The sequence below is a fragment of the Toxorhynchites rutilus genome, chromosome 2, assembly GCF_029784135.1.
Source record: "Toxorhynchites rutilus septentrionalis strain SRP chromosome 2, ASM2978413v1, whole genome shotgun sequence".
Lineage (NCBI taxonomy): Eukaryota > Metazoa > Arthropoda > Insecta > Diptera > Culicidae > Toxorhynchites > Toxorhynchites rutilus.
Window position 1 is genome coordinate 33,743,756 of NC_073745.1, and position 20,820 is coordinate 33,764,575.

Sequence of the window (20,820 nt, forward strand, 5' to 3'; positions counted from 1 at the left end):
CCATACTTGATGAGATCGTCCAATCTGACGAGAAATTTCTCTGATACCAACATTTTCTCGGATCTCAGTATAAACTGAATTTGACACCTAGGCTCGAGGAAAGGCTTACTGGAAAACTCCATGTATTGCGGCATTGAGTGGATGAAAATAGCAAGGATTGTTCTTTTTGTTCAAGCAGAAAGGTAAAAAATGGGAAGACGTCAAACTAATTATTTTTGCGATACATGTAGTCAAAATAGTCATGTAGTGTAGTCATATAGTGTGTAGTGTAGAAAATGTAGTCAAAATAGACTGAATAAAATTTTTTAATTTTTTTGTTTTTAATTTCAGGCACTATGACGGTCGCTATCTATATTAGACTGCAAGCCCATTACCCTTCTCAATTAAACCTAGAAACAGGTAACACAAATCTCAAACTAATACATTTAGTTGGCCTCTCAAAAATATTTTAAGGTTTCTTTGAATTTCTTCTGGTGTTATATGTATTTACAAAAACCAACATAAACATGCTGCAAGTTAAACTCACGCTTATATAGAGAAACTGGTACAAATTCGGTACCCCATCTTGGCCAATGCTTGGAATTTCTTCATATTAAAGGGTGTGTCACATCAAATTGCATCACGGAAAAAACGCTGTAGAAATTTAATTTTTAGGAATTATATCTTCAGCTCTCGCTTATAATCAGATAAGAGTGTATAGATTACGTTGGCCATGCTTCACTGTCAATTTTTCGTAAATTTGGAAAAATGTCGTCGAACGAAAAAGAGCGTCGTGAATTAATCCTGTGCACTCATTTTGAGAATCCGGAGTTGTCACATTGGGACATCGGTAAGATGCTGGGAATCGTCCAATCCACGGTCAGCAGAGTACTAAAACGATACTTCGAGAACCTAACCATCGATCGGGAGGTGAAGAACGGCAAAAATGGATGCTCCGTCAGTGAAAAAGATCACAAGCGCGTAGTTAAGCAGTTTAGGCGTGATTCGAGAAGTTCGATCCGGGATGTCGCCAATAAGCTGAATTTTTCAAGTTCATTCGTCCAGCGGACCAAGCAGCGGGAGGGCCTGCGTACATACAAGGTTCAGAAGGCTCCTAACCGCGACGAAAGGCAAAACATGGTGGGGAAGACGCGAGCCCGGAAGCTGTACACCGAAATGCTGACGAAGCCGCATTGCCTGGTAATGGACGACGAAACCTACGTCAAAGCGGACTTTCGTCCGCTGCCGGGCCTGTTGTTCTTCTCCGCAGAGGACAAATTCAGCGTTCCGGAGGAGATTCGCAAGCAGAAACTATCCAAGTTTGCCAAAAAGTACATGGTGTGGCAAGCGATCTGCTCTTGCGGAAAGCGGAGCGCCCCCTTCGTGATGACCGGCACGGTAAACGGGCAGGTTTACCTTAAGGAGTGCCTACAGAAGCGCTTACTACCACTATTGAAGCAGCACGAGGGCCCGACCATCTTCTGGCCGGATCTCGCTTCGTGCCACTATTCAAAGGACGTGTTGGAGTGGTACGAAGCCAACGGGGTCACCTTCGTGCCAAAGGAAATGAACCCGCCCAACGCGCCGGAGCTTCGCCCAATAGAGAAATATTGGGCGATTATGAAGCAGGTCCTCCGGAAGAACCCAAAAGTTGTCAAATCGGAGGCGGACTTCAAAAGAAAATGGATTTCTGTTAAAAAAAACTACAACCTGACGTTGTACAGAACCTTATGGACGGGGTAAAGAGGAAGGTGCGAGCATACGGGCTTGGGCTCGAAGTATGAATAAAAAGAAAATGCCAAAAGTTGTTTAATAGTTTTTATTTTACTGTCTAAAATTTTGAAAAGGATCGGTCTACTGGGCGAATTTCTACAGCGTTTTTTCCGTGATGCAATTTGATGTGACACACCCTTTACGTCACCTTATGAAGGGATCTATTTCTGACATTTCCCCGCAAGCCGATTCCAAAAATCTTGATTTGGTTCGGAGCTTTGAGCATAGAAGTGAAACAACTCAAATTCGAGTACCCGAGATGCCTGGGTATAAATTTGGCACCCCATTTTTTATTTTTTCAAATTAAAAGAATCGTCCCGAAATCACTGAAAATGTATTTTTTGACATTTTCATACAAAATAGAAGTGAAGTACATTATCTTACGTAAATTAACTCAACTTTGACGGAAAAGCATACAATTTTACAAAACAAAAAGGAACAAAAAAATGGGTGGGTTATATCTATGATATAACCGCAAAGTTGACGTGGGACTAGCTTAGCTTAGCAATCATTTGTTTGTATTGATTAAATTTTTGATTGAATGAAACAATTTCCGGATTTCATCGAATTCAATATATTTGCTTTGTGAGTAAAGAGATTGATTAAATATCATGTAATGTCAATTCATGCATTGTGATAGATTATGTTCCTCGTTACAAAAAAATTGACAAATAATGACAGTCCTTTTACGTTTGGTATGATGCCTAGGACAAAATATGTGAACGGAAGAATTATCAAACGAATATTTTATTTTGCACTTCCATCTGAAGTTTGCATCAAGTGTACGTACTTCTCGAACCGCGAATCTGGCACTCAGTACCAGAAATTCAATGAGCAGAAGATATGAAGGCATATCCTTCAATACAATCTTGAATAACCGAACCAAAGCGTTGTGTTCGTACCCGTTTTTGTAATCCGTGTCAGGAAAACACTTTTCGGAGTGCAAAAAAACCTGCGGGTGCAAAGTGCCCCCCTTGCATGAAGCAACAACTTCAACTTATACTTTTTATATTATAGAGCCTTTAAACTTCATTTAAAGTTCATTCGCCTTTAATGTCTGCTGACTGACTGATAACTGATTAATTAGAGATGTTTTAAGCTTTTCAGTTCATTCGCCTCTAATGTCTGCTAGATTTTTCCAGGTTTCTATGTTTAGAAGAGCATGTTAAGGAAACATATTCTAGTCTGCACAAAGGCAAGCGAGTTCGAAAGTACTCGCAGTTTGAATTTATTTGCAATGCCGATTTTCCCAGGCACCTTGGTTTAGAAGTCTGTATTAAAGGGTGTGTCACATCAAATTGCATCACGGAAAAAACGCTGTAGAAATGTAATTTTTAGGAATTATATCTTCAGTTTTCGCTTATAATCAGATAAGAGTGTATAGATTACGTTGGCCATGCTTCACTGTCAATTTTTCGTAAATTTGGAAAAATGTCGTCGAACGAAAAAGAGCGTCGTGAATTAATCCTGTGCACTCATTTCGAGAATCCGGAGTTGTCACATCGGGACATCGGTAAGATGCTGGGAATCGTCCAATCCACGGTCAGCAGAGTACTAAAACGATACTTCGAGAACCTAACCATCGACCGGAAGGTGAAGAACGGCAAACATGGATGTCAGTGAAAAAGATCACAAGCGCGTAGTTAAGCAGTTTAGACGTGATCCGAGAAGTTCGGTCCGGGATGTCACCAATAAGCTGAATTTGTCAAGTTCATTCGTCCAGCGGACCAAGCAGCGGGAGGGCTTGCGTACATATAAGGTTCAGAAGGCTCCTAACCGCGACGAAAGGCAAAACATGGTGGGGAAGACGCGAGCCCGGAAGCTGTACACCGAAATGCTGACGAAGTCGCATTGCCTGGTAATGGACGACGAAACCTTCGTCAAAACGGACTTTCGTCAGCTGCCAGGCCTGTTGTTCTTCTCCGCAGAGGACAAAATCAGCGTTCCGGAGGAGATTCGCAAGCAGAAACTATCCAAGTTTGCCAAAAAGTACATGGTGTGGCAAGCGATCTGCTCTTGCGGAAAGCGGAGCGCCCCCTTCGTGATGACCGGCACGGTAAACGGGCAGGTTTACCTTAAGGAGTGCCTACAGAAGCGCTTACTACCACTATTGAAGCAGCACGAGGGCCCGACCATCTTCTGGCCGGATCTCGCTTCGTGCCACTATTCAAAGGACGTGTTGGAGTGGTACGAAGCCAACGGGGTCACCTTCGTGCCAAAGGAAATGAACCCGCCCAACGCACCGGAGCTTCGCCTAATAGAAAAATATTGGGCGATTATGAAGCAGGCCCTCCGTAAGAACCCAAAAGTTGTCAAATCGGAGGCGGACTTCAAGATAAAATGGATTTCTGTTCAAAAAAAACTACAACCTGACGTTGTACAGAACCTTATGGACGGGGTAAAGAGGAAGGTGCGAGCATACGAGCTTGGGCTCGAAGTATGAACAAAAAGAAAATGCCAAAAGTTGTTTAATAGTTTTTATTTTACTGTCTAAAATTTTCAAAAGGATCGGTCTACTGGGCGAAATTCTACAGCGTTTTTTCGGTGATGCAATTTGATGTGACACACCCTTTAGTTAAACACATTTCAGTCGAAACAAAAATACCCAAGACCTGCATGAATTTGCAATGCCAATTTCCTCAGACACCTTGGTTCTGAAGGATGTGTAGGGGGAACACATTTCAGTCGGAACAAAAATACCCCCGACTTTCATGCATTTGCTATGCCGATTTCTCCAACACTGCTTGGTTTTTAACTCTGTGTTAGGGAACACGTTTCGTTGAGAACAAAAATCCCCATGCTTTCAAGTGTTTGCATTGCCGATTTCCTCAAGGCTGCTTAGTTATGATGGCTGTGTTGGGGAAACCGTAAGTCGGGCCATTCAAAACGAGGTAGTTAGGGCGTTTAGATAACGCTTAACATTTTACAGTTATTTAATTGTTTATCTAATGAAAATAACATTTTATTAATTGCGATAGATGCGTAGAAATATTCCCTGTCAATTGATGCAAACATCTTTCCGATTCAGTAAGAAATGTTCGAGTTATAAGCATTCGGAATCTTTCATTTTTTCCTGCATATTCTGTGTTTAGGTTTTCATTTTACCCCCTATATACTCCGGTTAGACGTAGTCCCACGTCAAAACGATTTTTTCAAGAAAAAGTGAACAAATTTCATCTCGATTGATTTCTAATTAAATAAAAAGTAAAACGAATCAATCCCCAAATCGAGCGAAATTTAATTTTGCTGCATGGGCATGCAATACTTAGCATAGTGTATCATCAACACTATGTTTGCATTGAGGTACCAAATTACCCGCATACCGAATTTCCACCTTGGAATGGAATCTATGAAATTTGTGATTAAAATCTCGATACACTCACCCGAATTCGTTGAAGAACACAAATTTCTTGATCCAAATCAGCTTTAATATTTAAAATTGGTTCAATATTCGATTTTTAATGATTTTTCAACAGACGCACATGAAAAATTTTCGAGATTTCAAAAACAACAAAACATTTTTTTTTTTGAGAAACACAGATATTTTGGGTTTTTGGCATCTGACGTTTGTTACTACATTACTAGAACATCATCCGGGTGGGTACCAAATTACTCACGAGTACCGAATTTGTACCAGTTCCTATATAGTTCGAGGCGCGTGCTGGGTGTAGTTTCTGGACCTCAGGAGTGGATTAAACACACTCCGGAGACGACGAGAAATGTGTTTAATCCACTTTTAAGGTAAACACACTCCGCAGACAAAGAAATAAGCCACCACGCGCATTATGCTATTTATTCTTTCCACATCGAAAGCCTTACTCATGTTTGTATAAATACAATCCACTTGATACCGTTTGGATATGTAACCCGTGACGGTGAGGAGAATTCACACAAGCGATGCTTGCGGGAATCAATGTCGCCTAACTTTCACGTAGACTTAGTAAATCAAGCCCAAGCCCAAGGTTTTGACGAACAGTTACGAGGCAGATTAAGCAAATCGAAACGAGCAGCAAATTTACGTCCAATCGCCTCAACTTTACTGCATTAACCATTTGTTCATTCACCAAATTCAGCACCGTGTGGTTTTTACGTGCTCGGAAAATGCTGTCACCAATTAGCGTTTTGAAGACAACCCAGAAAGGTGTATTTATACTGTTATGGTTGAGATATCATACATATATTTGAAAATCCTTTGCGACTTATTTTGAAGAAACGGAGAGTGTCGGAGAATATAACAAAACAATTCGAGAAGTTCTACCAGTCCCACAGACTCAAGGAGAAGGTTCCATCTTCGAAAAAAATGTAAGGAGTTGTATCTAAAGGGTGTGTCACATCAAATTGCATCACGGAAAAAACGCTGTAGAAATTCGCCCAGTAGACCGATCCTTTTGAAAATTTTAGACAGTGAAATAAAAACTATTAAACAACTTTTGGCCTTTTTTTTTATTCGTACTTCGAGCCCAAGCCCGTATGCTCGCACCTTCCTCTTTACCCCGTCCATAAGGTTCTGTACAACGTCAGGTTGTAGTTTTTTTGAATAGAAATCCATTTTCTCTTGAAGTCCGCCTCCGATTTGACAACATTTGGGTTCTTCCGGAGGGCCTGCTTCATAATCGCCCAATATTTCCCTATTGGGCGAAGCTCCGGCGCGTTGGGCGGGTTCATTTCCTTTGGCACGAAGGTGACCCCGTTGGCTTCGTACTATTCCAACACGTCCTTTGAATAGTGGCACGAAGCGAGATCCGGCCAGAAGATGGTCGGGCCCTCGTGCTGCTTCAATAGTGGTAGTAAGCGCTTCTGTAGGCACTCCTTAAGGTAAACCTGCCCGTTTACCGTGCCGGTCATCACGAAGGGGGCGCTCCGCTTTCCGCAAGAGCAGATCGCTTGCCACACCATGTACTTTGTAAACTTGGATAGTTTCTGCTTGCGAATCTCCTCCGGAACGCTGAATTTGTCCTCTGCGGAGAAGAACAACAGGCCCGGCAGCTGACGAAAGTCCGCCGACGTAGGTTTCGTCGTCCATTACCAGGCAATGCGGCTTCGTCAGCATTTCGGTGTACAGCTTCCGGGCTCGTGTCTTCCCCACCATGTTTTGCCTTTCGTCGCGGTTAGGAGCCTTCTGAACCTTGTATGTACGCAGGCCCTCCGTCCGCAGGCTGCTTGGTCCGCTGGACGAATGAACTTGACAAATTCAGCTTATTGGTGACATCCCGGACCGAACTTCTAAACGAACGATCACGTCTAAACTGCTTAACTACGCGCTTGTGATCTTTTTCACTGACGGAGCATCCATTTTTGCCGTTCTTCACCTTCCGGTCGATGGTTCTCGAAGTATCGTTTTAGTACTCTGCTGACCGTGGATTGGACGATTCCCAGCATCTTACCGATGTCCCGATGTGGCAACTCCGGATTCTCGAAATGAGTGCACAGGATTAATTCACGACGCTCTTTTTCATTCGACGACATTTTTCCAAATTTACGAAAAATTGACAGTGAAGCATTGCCAACGTGATCTATACACTCTTATCTAATTGTAAGCGAAAGCTGAAGATATAATTCCTATAAATTAAATTTCTGCAACGTTTTTTCCGTGATGCAATTTGATGTGACACACCCTTTAGGACACGACCGCATATTTTCGACGTAGAACTACGCAATTATATTATGCAATCCACTTGTTTACCACATCGAATATTATTTTAGAATGCATGGAAATTTTTGTAATAGATTATGTTCTTCGTTACAAATAAATTTGATGAACTCCTTTTACGTTTGACATGATGCCCGGGACACCAAAATATGTGAACGGAAGAATTGTCAAACGATCAAACGGTTTCTCAAACCGCGAAAGTTCATTCACCTCTAGTATCTGAAATGACGATTTTCCCTGGCTTCTCAGTTTAAAAGTACGTTTTAGGGAAATATATTCCGGTCTGCACAACGACAAGCGAGTGCAAAAGTACTCAACACTAGAGACGTCGGTTAATCGTTCGATTAATTCAAATAATCGAATATCTGCAATTTTATCCGAGTAATTTTGTAAATCAAAATATGAATACATCGAATAATTATCACAGTAATCGCGATTAATGAAAAAGGAAACAATTTTTTTCAAAAAATACAGTGCAAAATTTAAACTTTGGTTGTCGAAATTCATCGATTATGCTAAACCACTTACGGTTGAAGCATAAAAATAATTCCCTGATGGTGGAGGAGACTGGGGAGAAGAATTCAGCGTCTGCAGGAGTAAATAGCGGAATAGAAGGATGTGATCTAATCTCTCGTACTAAAGTGGTAGTATTCAAATTCAGAGTGCCAAGGAAAATACTAGTGGTCAATGATTCTACAAAAATACTTCTTTTGAACTAGTAGTTATAGGGACCAAGTAGAAATTTTCAAATAAATCTGCTATTTCAACAACATTCGAAGAACAGGTAGTTTTGAACACAAAAAATTGTATGTTGGTGCAATTAAAATATTTTGCATCATTTGCATGATGTGCTCTTTTTTCAATCGCCCGCAAAAAAATCACGAAATGGTAAATTTATCAATCTACTGAATTACCATTCAAAAACTACTATTCTGCATATTCTGCATAAATGTCTGTTCATCTCGATTACAAGAAATAAATATTCGCTCGATTAATCGAATTCTGAAAGACAATTATTCGAATGAATCGATTATTTGGTCCCACGATTAATCGATAATCGAATAAACGAAAAATTTAGACATCTCTACTCAACACCAAAAAATACCCCCGACTTGCATGTATATTTGCAGGTACATTAATTTTGAAGTTCGTGTTAGGGAAACACAATTCAGTGGGCAAAAAATACCCCCGACTTACATCTTTTTACAAAGCGGATTCCCCCAGGCACATTGATTTAGAAGTCTGTGTTAGGGAAACACAGCTTGTTGGAAACAAAAATACCCCCGACTTGCATGTATATACGCAGAGCGTATTTCCTCAGGTACGTCGATTTTGAAGTCTGTGGGGAAACCGTAAATCGGGCCAATCAAAACTTGACAGTTTAAATAACGCTTGACATTTTACAGTTATTCAATTGTTTATCTCATGGAAAATAATATTTTATTAATTGCGATAGACGCGTATTTCCTATCAATTGATGCAAACATCTTTCCGATCGGTTAAGAAATGTTAGAGTTATAAGCATTCGAAATATGGGTAATATGAAGAATAAATGTATGGGAAAAAGGTTCTTCCAGTTTTTCTGAATTGAAACCGTTTAGAGATTAGCGAATTGTAATGTATAGCATATCAAACAAATCTTAGAGAATTTCCGATTGGATTGGTATGCAAATCATGAGAATTCGTTCACAGTGAAAGTAGTTATTAACGTTAACTTTATTTCATAAAAACGTGACCTGTATTCTGATTTGGCAACCTTCCTGAAAGACGTAGTTCTACGTCAGAAAAACCTCTAGGAACATGGAATGTCTTATACAACGTCAAGAAGACGAAGTCCAAGAAGGTAAGTTATGTAAAACGCTTGTTCAAAAAAAGACACGATTCTGCAACGGAACGGTAATCTACATAAGTACGTACTCCCAACGCTGCCAATTGACGGCCTCTAAACCGCTCTTATAATTGAATAGAATGTAAAATTGTCAAATAGGTGTAAATTGCTGTAATGAATCAGGATGTCGGGCATTCCAGATAAATAAATTTATCCCACCCCTAAAAGGATTAGCCAGCGGGCGGCTCCAATTTAGAGCGAGAGTCATCCGTGTCCATTACTCATGTGCGATTGTCATAAATATAAATAAGCATCATCAGTCATCACGCGCGCAAGAAGCCAGTACAACAGTCTCCGCCATAATGAGCTTAAATTTTTCCACCCGTTTTCATCCACTCTCTTCAATCCCACCACCCCCAAAACGAGTGCGCTACACGGATTAAGCTAGGAACCACTAGCGCTGAACTGGCTCGAGTCAGCAGCAGCTTCTGTCGGCTCAATTTAGCTGCGGTCATTTATTTTCATTTATGTCTCATCTAGCAGTTTAGATACCCAGAATTGAAGTATGCAATCCAATCAGGTGGAAAGAAGGGGGCCTAGGACCGGGGAGGGGAGACGGCTCAGAGGAATGTAGGTGTACGGTGCGTTCTCGCTCTCTGCACGCGCAATAGTTATTAATTGGCCACTTGTTGCCATTTCTCATGAACTTTGAACCTCGACTCGACTCGTCGCCGCTCGGCTATGCGCGCGGAGGTCCGTGTCCGTAATGGTATACAATGTGTATTATGCAGTCGCGAGCGAGAGCGAAACGCGAGTGCATTTTTTTGACGGAGTGTTGATGAACCGAACAAGATCATCGGTACTCGAGAACTCGTGACAAGATCTCGAAATGCGGCCGCACCCTAGATACTGCCGGTAAGCGCTTTGAACGGTTTCGAGTGCTGTTAATTTATTTATTGAAGTCAATTGGGACCGCGCGCGTTGCAGAAAGTGTAACGAGGAAGTCTTGCTCGCGGCACAGATTAGGGACGGAAAATCGACGGACGGTACGTACTTAACATGGCGAACTGTGTGCGTGTGTGTGCGCGCAAATTGTCTGGTATCGACGTTTAGCTGCCAGCGCTGGAGGTCTATCATTTGTTAGACGAAATAAAGATTGACCGTCAATTTGGCACTTTGGACACGGTCCGGCACTCAATTTAATTCAGGAAGACGAGGGGAACATATCGTTTACTTTCGTTGCTCAACGCTATTTTTATTGCCGGGATTTCCATGTTTTGAGAAAAAAAAATCAATAAAATGTGTGTTTGTTTCGAAATTATGCCGTTCGGGTTGAGCAACACGTAAACGAATCTCCGCTCAAAACAAGCTTATCAGCAGGCAGTGGTCGGTGTCTCGCTGCCTCGCTCTGCGTCTCGTGAGCGCAAGCGTAAGTTCAAAGGCCCCCCATAAATTCGCCTCCAGAGCCAGACCTCTTTTTGTCCAGCCGCTGTATGCCGCGGACAAAATAACAAAACAAAAAACTCGACGAGTCATCGCCATCGCATATTTTTAGCAGACAGAGCGCGCGGCAGCCCTCAATCGACGGCAACGACGGCTTATCAGCATTTCGTCACGTATCCTTCACTGCGCGCGGTGATCCTGAAGCTCGCAAACAACAACAACAAACTGCGGCAAAAAAACGGTTCGCCCTCGCGCTTAAAGTCTGTTTTCGCGAAGCGGAAAAAACTGAACACATCAAATAGAACCGCAGTAATAATAATAAAAATCATTCGCCAAATTGCTGGAGGGGTTCATTAAAATTCGCCGCGGAGAACACCCGTTAATAACGCGTCGTCGGCCAGCGGCCCCTCCAATCCGACCAAGCTACCGATCTCCTGAATACCCGCGATGAGACCGGGGTGATCACATAATGACGGCTCCAAATGCAGCGCACGGCTATTGATCGTGGACAGTGATAGGAAATAAAATTAATATACAAACATACCAACAACAACAACAAACCTCTGGCCGCGATCTCCGCGAATGGCGGCGACGGGAAGATTGGATTGCGGCTCTCAAAAGGCTGCCGGGGATGGTGAGGGCCGCCGATACACTATGGGTTTTCAGGCGGACAAAAATCGGAGAAATTTACTATCCAATCTGTTTAGCTATATTTTCTATAGGGTGTGGACACTGTAACTAAGAGAAGTTTAAAATTTCAGGACTGTAACAGGTACTACACTGTGTCCAAGATACCAGGTGATGATCTGTCTGCTTTGGGTCATTGTGAACAAACAATGCTTCAATTTATATTCTAGTGTGTAGGTATTGGTGACTACCATACATTACATGATTTTCAGATGTGTGTGTGTGCAAGCGCTGAGCGTAAACGAATGTTTTTGTATTTTTCAAGTGTCAAGTTTCTATAAGACCAGTTTCATCTTCCGTTGTTTTAGTTGTTTTGATCAATAAATCTGGATAATGCCGAAGGGAAAAATGCTTACGAAGAGAGAAGAAAGACAAATCGATGCATTTCACCAAGAAAATGTTGGTATCAGAGGGGGCAAGTAGTGCTTAATTACTTGGCGAATCCTCAAGGTAAGAAGACCGCGGAAAATTTATAAGCGGAAAATAGCTAGAACAGCTTCGAATACCTCAAAATGGCTAATGCAAATAAAGCAATATTTCAATTTAAATGTTACACGGATGACAATTCGTCAAGTTTTGGTAAAAAATTCTCACATAAAGAGGGCTTAAAAGGATAAAGTTCCTCATCTTACACCATCTCACATCCGAAGACGTCTGAGTTTTGCCGAAGCTCACGTGAACCGACAGTGGGACATGGTATGTTGTGACAAAGAATGTTTCCAAAAAAATACATTTTTCTATATACCATAACGAAAAGTTCTTCATTGTGTAGGTTATCACCACTGACGAAAAAAAGTTCAATTTGGATGGTCCTGTTGGTTTCAACGGGTACTGGCGTGATTTACGAAAGGAGGAACAGTATTTTTCAACCAGGAATTTTGGTGGAGTCTCGTGCATGGTTTGGTCGGCATTCTGTGCAACCGGAAAGCTCAATATAGCTTTCACATCATTCAAGGATTACAATCATGTTCTGGAATCCGTCCGTTTTTGCGAGGATATCGTCACGAAAAATTCACATTCCAGCTACTATTCATACCAAAATGGAAACTAAGCAATGGATTAAGGATCCAAAACTTAACTTTTGGACTGGCCGGCTCGCTCTCCAGACTTGAATCCTGTTGAAAATCTTAGGGAGTTCCTTGTACGCAGAATCTACACTAAGGGAAAAAGGTACACCACGATTGAAGAGCTCAAGGTCGTGATTTCGGAAACATGGGAAAATATCGAGAAATCCGTTCAGCAGAATTTGGTAAATAGTATTCCAACACGAATATAGGTTATTAGCCGAAATGGCAAGGTTGCCAATTATTGACATGTAAATCAGCCGATCATTTTGAATTTTTCATCAATAATACTTATGAATTTTGAAATGGTCTTATAGAAACTGGAAAGCTGAAATTATCTTATTCAAGCACAATAAATAAATAAACAACTCTTTTGAACGAAATTGACGTTAAATATATTTTATTCTAAGCATTCGACAATGTATGAATGTATCTTATTGAAATTCTAGCTGTTTTTGTTGCAACGAACTATAATCAGGGTGGTTGGAGTTGCATTTGCAAATGCATGTTTATTTTCAAAAAAAGAGAATTCTAAAACAAATTTTTTGATCATAAAAAATGGGTGGGTTATATCTATGATACAACCGCAAGGTTGACGTGGGACTACCTTAGGTTAGCAATCATTCGTTTAAATTCTTGATTGAATGAAACAGTTTCCAAATTCAATTGAATTCAATGCTTTGTGAGTAAAAAGATTGTATATTGCCATGTAAGGTCAATCATGCATTGTGATAGATTATGTTCTTCGTTACAAGTAAATTTAATGTCATACCTTTTACGTTTGGTATGATGCCTAGGACAAAATATATGTACGGAAGAACTATCAAACGATTATTTTATTTTACATTTCCCTCTGAATTTTACATCTCTCAAGTGTACGTACTTCTCAAATCGCGAATTTGCTTGAAACTGGAAAGTTCATTCGCTTCTAGTGTCTGCACGATTTTCCTAGGTTCCTAAGTTTAGAAGATTGTGTTAGGACAGACATATTCCAGTCTGCAGAAGGCAAGCGAGGACAAAAGTACTCGCAGTTTGCATTTATTTGCAGAGCCGATTTCCCCAGAAACATTGGTTTTGAAGTCTGTGTTAGGGAAACATATTTCAATCGGAACAGAAATACCCCCGACTTGTATGAATTCGCAATGCCGATTTCCCCACGCTCCATGGATTTGAAGTCTGTGTTAGGGAAACACATTTCAGTCGGAACAAAAATACCTCCGACTTGCATGAATTTGAAATGCCGATTTCCTCCAGAACACATTTCGGTGGGAATAAAAGCTCCCCCTACTTTCATGTGTTTGCAATGCCGATTTCTCCATCGCTGCTTGGGTTTGAAGTCTGTGTTAGGGAACATTTTTCGTTGAGAGCAAAAGTCCCCCTACTTTCATGTATTTGCAATGCCGATTCCCCCAAGGCTGCTTGGTTTTGATGGCTGTGTTAGGGAAATCGTAAATCGACCCAATCAAAACGAGGCAGTTAGGGCGTTTAGATATCGCCTAATATTTTACAGTTATTCAATTGTTTATCTAATGAAAAATAACATTTTGTTAGTTGCGATAGATGCGTAGAAATATTCCCTATCAACTGATGCTAACATCTTTCCGATCCAGTGAGATATGATCGAGTTATAGGCATTCGAAATCTTGCATTTTTTCCTGCATGTTCTGTGTTCAGGTTTTCATTTTACCCTCCATATATTCCGGTTAGAAGTAGTCCCACGTCAAAATAACAGAATAACTTACAGAATAAATATATTATATTCTTATAAAAGTCATTGATAAAGCTTTCCGGAAAACGTGTGGTTAAATTACTTTATAGATGAAGATAAAGCATAAGAAAATAAGAATAAAAATCATAATTTCAACTTTGTTGGTAGTAAGGATGACTCAGATGTAGCAGCGTAGTGTGACCGAGCGTCACCCGTCACCCAATTAAACCTTGTCATACAGCTGGATTTTTAATGAAAAATCAAATATATCAAACCCAGGAATTCGTTTATTTTATATTAGATGAAACGAACAAGAAATCACAAAATCTTCACGCTTTTCATCTTAACAGCAGAAAATTTTCTGAATACAAAATCAATACACATTAGTACATTCTCTTTCAATTGACTACAAAGCCAATCCGTTTACCACGCTTAGCCTCGCGTTGGTCCATGGGGACTGACATTGCATTTTCCGTCTGGTTCGAGTCAGTCTCATAGGTCCGACAGCTAGAAAATATTTTTTAGGAAAGTTCTCCATCTTTGTGAGCATGCCTTACCCATTCGATACTTTTTAATTAATTTAATCTTTGAAGAGCCTTTTTCAGTGGATGCCACAAAAGCGCAAACGGTTGGTAACAGCCTCAAACCAACTTGAAAATTTGGAAGCATTTCTTGGAAGTCCCACGCATACGAAGAAATATGTGTATACAAATCAATTTCCATACTATTATTCATTCCACATCCAACTTATGTATGTGCCACTTATCTATCCGATGTTTAGTTGGGATTCCTGTGTGTTTTATCTCTCCAGTGCACGTTGTATCGAAGCGACTTTTCTCAAAACTAAAGTACCAGATTTATCCAATTCCTGAGCTATTCATATCGAGGGCTCCTTCAACCGAAGGATCCGTCATTTCCATCAATGGCAGAGCCACTAAATGATCTTTTCGATGATACTGTACCATTTAGCAGCAACTAAAATTACCAGGGCATTGAGTCCAGTCACAACGTTATCCAGAATATTCTGAATCTGTATACACAGAATTACAAATTTTCAGCAAAGATACAGAATTTACAGAACTTACATTGAGTCATGAAGATACGTTGTGTTTTAAAATTTTTTGAAAAATGCAGCTAGGAAGTTGAGCTTCAAATGGATTTGTCGGGACTTCTATGTTGAACTCGTGAAACAGTTTTTATTTCAGTGATCCGGTTATCAAAACTGCGGCCTTGATACACTTTCTACAAGCCACTAAACCTTAATGATTTGATGCGCCAATTTCCTCAAATCGTTGAAGCAGGTAATAGATAAAGCTTGGATAACGAATTCAGGCTTTTCAAGTGACTCAGATATAACTTGGTCCCAGTTGTTGGATGTCAAAAGGAGTGGTGGGAAATTTTTGTTATTATTGCGAAGGTCGTTTGTAAGACACTTATGGTAATCCCATAGTCATCAGCGTGTGTTGAGCGAATATTTTCGCTTTACAATGTCAAACAACAAAGTCCAGAAATCGGTTGGCTCCCACAATGATGGACTCTATTTTGAAAATTTAAACATTTGAAGGCAAAGTTCAACAAAACCATGTATAAACATCGTACAACTCAGAGGATTATGAGAAAACGTTTTTATGATTTATTTTGTTGTATTGATACGACTTTTACAAACCATAAATAAGTAAAATAAATTCAAAATGAAAATAAACTTTCCTTTCATTTGTTCCGTTGGTTTTTTTATACAGACTTTTGATACAGATTTTTTTTTGGTGAAAATACGGATATAAAGTTTTTTTCGGAAAATTTTACAGAATTAAACGTGGCAACCCTGAGTCGTTGCAATGCACCATCCTCGTTTTCTTGAAGTGATGCCAGATCTACGGGAAATCGGTAATCTTCGAAATTTGACTGAGAATTGTAGAAACCTTCATTTGAAGACAAGTGATGGCATTGCATTGCATTGCATTGCAATTGCAATCATTACATCAAACTGACGCCATTCCATTAGGGTTCTGAACTACACAATTGTGCTGGGAACCATCAAACTAGGCTATCATCGGCTCACCGAGAAAATAATTGTTCAGGAATTTTGTGTGTGATTTGTTTTCGCATGACAGTAACAAAACTAACCACAAAGGATGACAGCTAAGCTAATCGAGACCGGAAATATTAATAGAAAGGGCTTCTGTTGAGAAGAGCGCAAAGCGGTGGACTTGAACAAAATAACAGCGTAGCTCTACGTCAACAATGTGGTCGTGTCTTGGACACAACCTTCTATAATTTTTTTCGGAGCCCGAAAATCATCCGAAATTCTTGTCTCTCCACTAGAATACCCCTTAAGGAATTTTCCTTGAAATTTATTTTATCCGACCTGATGTCTTCGACAAATCATCAGTTTGAACAACTGTTCACATAATTTAGAAGAGTTAAACAGATATTTTGTTTGATTTCAGTGATTAATTTGTACCCAAAATAACTTTTTTGTTTGAGGGCAAAATGAGCTACTACTGGCTTACGACTTACAATGTTATGGTTTCTAAAGGTGATCCACCTTATCACATGTTGCTCTTCAAGGAGTTCCTTTCGTGGCTTTGATCCTGGGAAAATATACCCCCTCAACCAAAACTCAGCCGCTTTAAGCCTTTAACGGGCCGTGAGAACAAGGCATGTAATCAACGCAAACTCCAATACAACTACATGTTTAGATGGTAAAATACACAAAATATTTTTTTTCAATACGCAAAACAATCAAAAACATTGAAAAAATTGGTGGCAATATGCTCGGTTAGCGTAAAATATTGGTGACAATATAATTGCCAAACTCCATCACAACGACATGTTTACATGCAATCAAAAACATTGAAAAAATTGGTGGCAATATAGTTGCCACCTGCCCGTCTAGCGGAAAACTTGAAAAATTGATGGTAAAAATGTTGTTTTTGTATTTGAAATTTTGATGTTAGTTTCATCAAAAACAACTAATAAAATTCATGATCAGAGTTAACAGGTCCTAAACAGTCATATGCATTGAAAACTTCAACAAAATGACTGTTTTTCAACTTTACGGGAAATACGCTCTTGCTGCTCTAAATTGGGAGTTGTTAACACAAAAATGGCTCCAAGACGAATAGTTTGTGATTTTTTCGCGCCCATAAAAATCAGGCATGTTGCTAGACATCAGAACAAGTTACCACATAAGGTTAGAAGTGATAATTTATTGTTGAAGAAGAGAAAAAAAATAAAATCGTTGGCGGCTATATAAATGCCGGTACCCGTTAAAGGGTTAAGCCCAGTCTCTTGGTTTTTTTTACTAAGTTTATGTATGTATTAGAAAATCTCAATTTCGACCCTAGGTGAATAGGCCCAATTTATTTCATACATTTCAAGAATGATTTGAACTAATTTAGATGAGAAACAACGCAAAACTCTATCCCATTTAGCATGTAATTGTTCATTTAACCAAGGCTACATTTTTTTGCGAAAAACGGGGATTGTAGCGGTATATGGACGTAGTAAACGGGAATATTCCTTGGGGTGTTCATTTTATCATCTCTTTCCATATAATTTCCTCTTTTTATATAAAAAAAATACACGCCTCTTTTAAAATTTGACCGTAATATAGTCACAAATGATCTTAAGCAACTCGTTTCGATCATAACAAGAAGAAAACAAATACTAGAAGTGTTGAATAAATGATGAAATATTTTTTGTCCGCTTGCTTGTATCGGAATCGCCCATAGTGCGATGGCGGTTTGGACCGATCTTTTCAGATGTGTTGTTTACCCGTCGGCACTTGATTTTGTTTTGGGGACTCCGCGCAGCAGAACAATTGTTGACGCAGACTTAATTAAATTTGATTATTTGATTATTAAACGGCGTAAAAAAGAAATCGTAAATCCGGGCGGAGCGCAAGCACACAGTTTTTTCTTTCTTTCTTGCATTGTTGATGTTTACGCGTGTTTCAGCGAATCGCGAAATATGTCATGGACTACTTCGGATTGACTGCGCCAATTGTTGCGATTGGCTTTTCGCAATTCTGCGCGTTTTCCGTTCTCTATGGGTCGATATCGCCCAGCTCTAAGCATGAGACCGTTGACTTGCAATTGGTTGTATAATTGCGCCAAATAGGTAGGGACTGTTGCACACGTATTGTAGAATTTCCATTTAGAAGAGATATTCCAGAATAATCGACGAATGAGTCATCGCCAATGCCATAATCTTCATGATTGGCTCATGTTGTGTTGATCAATCGAAAAAGAATGTGTCGCTGCCATAGCATTGCCTTCAGTTGGTTGGTTTGATAACAGTTTCGGACAACTTTGTAGTTATCATTGGGTAAACAACGAACATTTAATCAAACTATTTTATCAACGAATGCTGAGCATTACTACACGAAACTTACCTTTGGGCTTTCCTCTGATTATCAGCCTACAACAGAGCAGAATGATCTCGTAGTACACCGGGATGATCAATTTGGAACAATTCTTGTTGAAGATGAAAATGAAATCGATCCAGTAGAGTTCCACAGTACACATTCAAATCGAAACCAACGGGGGTCAACAGGAGAAGCAATAAAACACCGAACTACACCAGTCAGTTGTCACCAAGTTAGACGCTTGTTTTTGGAGATGATGAGCGAATTTCGTAAACAGTAATGGCAGCTGCTACTTGTTGTTTTTCGATGCCGTAAAATTGCGATAAACTAAATATAATCACAGTTTCGTTGCTGATAAAACTACAATCACTGTTCGCTTGTATGTCTGGCTGTTGTCAGGAGACTTTTCCAACTGTTGTTCGTAATCACTACTCTCGGGTTTGCTCTAACTGTTATAATCTCACTCCTAACGGAAAGTGGCGCTACCTGCGGTTGTAACCAACGCTTAAAGGACACTGATTTGTTTTATTTTTTGTTTTCAGTAGTGAACTCTTGGTAAGGTTCCTGGGCGCGCTCGGAAGCACTACCAATCGGCTAGGTACCACAGATTCTAGAGGTGAACAGCTACAAACAACCGCCAGCTCCAGCAGACGACGTAAAAACAAAAAACAACACAGTCCAGTAGTTTCTCCTTCTTGCGGGGCTCTTCCCTGGCGCTGCGAACCAGACCAGTTCGCGTAGGCTCGCGTCTACTCTACTGCTGTCTTCAGCGGGCGAATATTTATGCTCTATCAGCAGTGGCGACCGTGCGTATGCTACCTCGCTAGCCTCACAACTGCAACTGATCGAGCTGCTGGAAAGTGTAGCGCTTTAAAATAAGTCATTTTATACCCATGCTCGGTGTTTTCGGGTCCCTGTTTTCGCGCCACTCTCTTGCTCGATCTGATCCTGGGTCCAAGGCTCTCTCTTTCTGGCGGCCTGCGTAGACGTTCGTTCACTTGATCTTGGTGGTAGTTGCGAAGAAAGTATGAGGGAAATTCGGTGTCTGACTGTCAACCAAATCAGTTAGGGAGTAATCCCTCTAACAGTCCTAAACCATTTGGTTGAAAACTATTCGCACCATTTTCCCAGACGTCAAGATTCGTCCAAAACGTAAACCGTTTATTTATTTATAGCTCTATCAGTGTGCTCGTGGCACTCGATGGTTTCTCGATTTGTTTTTCTTGTTTCTTCTTCTTTTCCCTCTTCATGTTTCATTTTTCCGACGCCACTGACTGATGTATGTTGTTCCCACGCGTGATCGTCACTTACCGGTCCCGGTCGGCGGGGTGGTCGGCGATCGATACTGCTCATCATGATCAACGCACTGTACGAGCGCATATTATGAGAGCGAGGAAAAGGTGTCGATGCTGTTTCGAAAGATATCTCTCATACGTGTTTGCTCTCGGGAATGAATTGGAAACGATCAATTGCATGTAATGCTCTTTGTTGTGGTTTCGCTGTTGCGCTTTTATCGTGGCGGCACAGCAAGAGACAGGGCAACTTGTGCGCACGGTTTTATGAGATCATTTATTGTGCAGAATCATCAGAAAGCATGTTTCTAATCAACTTGTAACATGGAATGGGAGTTGGTGTTCAACGCAAGACTTTGGGAGTGAGATAAATGTAGATATACGCAACGTATGTATCGATATAATTGAACATAATCAACAGTTGCCGCTCGAAATCTATTGAAGGATTAGTGTGTAAAGATCAACAGTTCTCGTGGTTAGGTGGACCGATCAATTCGTAAAAAATCTCTAAATTGGTTCACGGAAATGCGACATTTTGGGATCGGCATAAAAATTAGAAGGATGATGTGCAAGACTCGACTTTATTGTTGACGTAGAACTTGAACATTTTTATAGTTTAGTCGATTATTTATCACTTCGGATATTATTTAAGAATTTTTGATGACTCTGAAATGGCCGATAGTTTGCGTTTTTTTTTAAACCACCTGAAGAGGTTTGATTTAATCGTCTTGACCTGGCGTTCACTCTCCTCTAAAAAGAGATTTTTCTAACTTTTGTTAACTTTTCAGTTAATTCTAGCCTTGTAAAAGACCAATTCAAGGAAAACTAAAGCTCTATATCGATTTTTTGGGAAAGGCCATTTGGGAAGCTCTAGCCAATGACGCCGAAGCTTGCGAGGTCGTTGCTACCGGAGGGATATGGATGAATTGAAAAGCGGCCTGCTACAGAAGTGGAATCCCAATCCCGGACTCGTGACCTATTGAAAAATAAATCAATTCGTTGGTTTTTAAGGCACCTACGCCAGCCT

General features: G+C 40.3%; 1 protein-coding gene across 1 annotated transcript in view; it reads right to left on the reverse strand.

Moving 5' to 3' along the window:
• LOC129765430 (bombyxin A-1 homolog) overlaps positions 1-19,367 on the reverse strand; it is a 47,047-nt gene extending 27,680 nt beyond the window's left edge. The window contains exon 1 of the mRNA XM_055765754.1: positions 18,529-19,367. The gene's annotated coding sequence lies outside the window, so the exon portion shown is untranslated. The remainder of the gene's footprint in view (positions 1-18,528) is intronic.
• Between the last annotated feature and the right edge of the window lie 1,453 nt (positions 19,368-20,820).